Below are 3950 nucleotides of genomic sequence, written 5' to 3'. Positions count from 1 at the left end.
AAGCAGCCTCTGTTTGGTCCAACCAATGTAAAGGAGACTACACTGTGAGCAGCAATGACTGGAGACCAGATTGAAAGAGTACAGGGGAAATGTTTTGCCTGGAAGATGTGTTTGGGGCCTGGTGAGTGAGAACAGAAGGGGTGAATGGGCAGCTATTGCAGCTTCTGCAATTGCATGGGAAGGCGCCATTGGGGAGTGAGGAAGTGCTCTGGATGATGGAGAGTGTCAAAGATTGAGTGGCCCCTGTGAAATGCTGACAGCGGACGGGAGGGGAAGCTGTATTTGGTGGTGCTGATCTGCTGGCAGTGGTGGAAGTCGTCAAGAATGTTTCTATGAATGCAGAATCCAGAGCATTGGGAAGTGTGGACAAAGGGAACACAATGATTGACACTTTCTGTATAATTTGAATAAATGCGACGTTGTTGACTTTGGAAACAAATACCAGAAGGCAGACTACTACCTGACTGGTTGTAATTTCGGGGAGGGGAGTGTGCAGCGGGACCTCAGTGTCCTTGAGCGCCAGTCGCTGAAGGTACGTTTGCAGATTCAGCAGGTAGTATCGAAGTCAAATGGTACGTTGACAATAATTGCGAGACGTTCTGAGTACAGGAACAGGGATGGTTGCTGTGGTTGCACAGGTCAGGACACATCTAGAACACTGTGTGCAGTTGTGGTCTCTTTTAATTACGAATGATAGTCTTTGTATTGAGGCGGCGCAGCAAAGGTTTAGCCGGCTGATTCTCGTGATGGCGGGACTGACGTACGAGGAGGGATTGACGAGGTTAGAATTGTTCCAGCTGGAGGTCAGGCGCGTTAAGGGTGATCTCATAGAGATTTATTAAATTCCAATGGCCTAGACAGCATCGACACTGGGAGAATAAGTGTTGGTTGCGTCTAGAACAAGGAGTCAAATCTGAGGATTCGGGGTGGACCATTTAGGACGGAGATGAGTAGATAGTTCTTCCCCCAAAGAGTAGTGAGCCTGTGGAGCTCAATACCAAAGGAAGTGGATGATGACAAAACATTGAATGTATTCAAGTAGTGACTGTACAGATCTCTTGGGGTGAAATGAGTCAAAGATTATAGGGAGAGTACAAAATTAAGCTATTGAGTTTGAAGATCAGCCATGATCGTGATGAATGGTTGTGGAGGCTCCAAGGGCAGAGAAAGCTCCTACTTTTCCTGTCTTCAATGTTCCTATTTTTCTGTCAAGGAAGGTTAGAGGTGATGGCAGATGTTAAGGAGGTGGATCAGTCACTGCTAAAGTAACAGTCTACTGTAGGCGGGGTATCTAGCTTGAGAGAAAAGGAGATCATGTTGGAGGTTTCCGATTGGAAACTGGTACCGTCAAACAGATAAGACAGAAAGGGAGAAACTCGGATAATGGAGTCCCCCTCAACTGCAATTTGGTTCAGTCATATGCAGAAGTTCCCCTCAAATGATTGAAAAGAACCAAGCTTCGAAATTGCGGACATTTGTCTGGCATCTGGTCTAAAGTGGGATATGAAAATAGACCCAAGGGAAAGTCAGTGGGTATACCGGAGCAGACACTTCAAAAACATTTCATAAAAATCAGCAATGATGGTTTCTGATCAATAAGATGGACTCGATCAGCAGATGAGCTATGTATGGTTCACAAAAGATGCCAAGGGTAGTATTGAGTCAACAATGGATGAAATCAGACTAGCGAGAACTTGCTGAAGCAAGATTTGTTTCGCTTACTTGAGGAACCAGGGGTAGATAATACGAAGCAAAACAGAATGAAAATATTAAGGACTAAATTCAGAAGAAATATTTTAAAATTCAGCTGGAACTATTCCACTTCCATAAAACTCAGATGTTCAAATTGAGTGTGTAAGCGTAGGAAGAAAGAAATTCAGGAAAATATATGAGACACCTAGAGGATGCGACTGCAGAATTAGATACAGGAAACAGGAAGAAAATGTAAACCCGTATTTCCATTCTTTTTCAGAGGGGAAAGCCCTGCAATTATTACAAATATGTAAGCAAAATAGTAATATGAATAAAGTTGAGCAGTCTTGTACAAAGAATGTATAACATAAAACAGTACAGCACAGTACAGACACTTCGGCTCTGGGTGATGTGCCGAACTTTCATCTTACTCTGAGATAAAACTAACTTACATGTCATTCTTGGATAAACTGCCTTGTCTATCCAAGTGTACTTCAATGTCCGACACTCCTTCCACTGCTTCCACGCACTCGCCAGTCTCTGAGTACAAAATCTAGATCGGAACTCTTCCCTCAACCTTCCTCCAGATTGTATTAGTTCCCAACATCGTTGAAACAGGCCCTTCAGCCCAACAAGACCACACCGACCCTCCAAATTGTAACCATCCCAGATTCATTTCCTCCTGATTTACACACCGAACACTTTAGGCAATTTAGCACATCTTTTGCAATGTTGGAGGAGACCATAGCACCCGGAGGAAACTAACGCCACATGGAGAGAATGTGCAGACTCCACACAGACAATCACCCAGGGTGGGAACCAAACCCGGATCCTTGACAGCAGTGCTAATCACTGAGCCACCGTGCCATCCTCCAATGTATTTGAAAATATTCATCCTTGTGATAGACATTTCCGCCCTGGGAAAAAATCTCTGTAAAATCACCCTATCTATGCCTTTCACGATCTTGTACACCTCTATCAAGTCGCCTCTCATTCTTCACTCTCACAATCTTTCCGCATAAGGTATAGCGACAAGTGGCTCAGTGGTGAGCTCTGCAATTTCACAGCACAAGGAACACGGGTTCAATACCAGCCTGTCTGTGTGGAGTTTGCATATTTGCCCTCTACCTACGTGGGGTTCCTCCAGTTTCCTCCCACAATCCAAAGATGTGCAGGTCAGGTAAATTGGTTATGCTAAATTGAACATCGTGTTTGGTCCACTTCGTCAGAGGGTAAAAATATGGAAATGGGTCTGCGTGGTTTACTCTTCCGAAGGTCACTGTTTACTTGCTGGGCCAAATTGCCTGTCAGCACCATGGGGGGAATCTAATCTAATCTAACATGCCCTTCAGTCCAGGCAGTGTCCGAGCAAATCTCCTCTGCACCCTCTCAAAGGCATCCACATCCTTCCAATAATGAGGTGACCAGACTGAACACAACATTCCAAGGCTGGTCTAACCAGAACTCTAGACAGTGTATAAACTCACGGCTCTTAAACTCAATTCCCCTCACAATGGAAAGAAGCACAGCATATGCCTTGTTAACAAACCTATCAACTAAGGTGGTATCATTGAGGACTCCGTGGACGTGGATCTCATTATCCCTCTGCTCCTCCACACTGCGAGGATTCCTCCCTTTAACCTTGTATTCTGCATTCAAATTCGACCTTCCAAACTGAACGAATTCAAATTTTTCCCGTTTGAACTCCATGTGCCACTGAGACCAGTTCTGCACCCTGTCAATGACCCATTGCAACCAACTACAGGCCACCACACTATCCACAACTCCAACAACCTTTGTCTCATCGGCAAAATTACTTACCCAATTTTCCATTTCATCATACATGTCATTCATAGAAATCACAAAGAGCGCAGGTCCGAGAACCAATTCCTGCAGAATACCCCTCGTTACAAAACTCCTGGCTGCATACATTCCGTCTCCAACCTCCCTCTGTCTTCCATGGACCAGCTAATTCTGTATCTAGACAGGCAGGTTTCCCTGTGTCCCATGCCTCCTTACTTTCTAAATGACCCTACCAAGGGGACCCTTATCAAACGCATTGCTAATATCCACTGCAGTACCATATCAATATGTTTTGTCACACCCTCAAAGATATCAATGAGGATTCTGAGGCATGACATGCCACTCACCAAGCTATGCTTTCTATTTCTATTCTAATGATGGTTTTGCAAGTAATCATAACTCCAGTTTCTAGGAATCCTCTCGATAACCTTGTGCTCCAACGATGTAAAACCGAT

This window comes from Chiloscyllium plagiosum, unplaced genomic scaffold (assembly GCF_037043375.1).
Source record: "Chiloscyllium plagiosum isolate Xiang-an unplaced genomic scaffold, Cpla_swu_hap1 HiC_scaffold_52, whole genome shotgun sequence".
Lineage (NCBI taxonomy): Eukaryota > Metazoa > Chordata > Chondrichthyes > Orectolobiformes > Hemiscylliidae > Chiloscyllium > Chiloscyllium plagiosum.
Note: the sequence above shows the minus strand (reverse complement) of the source record.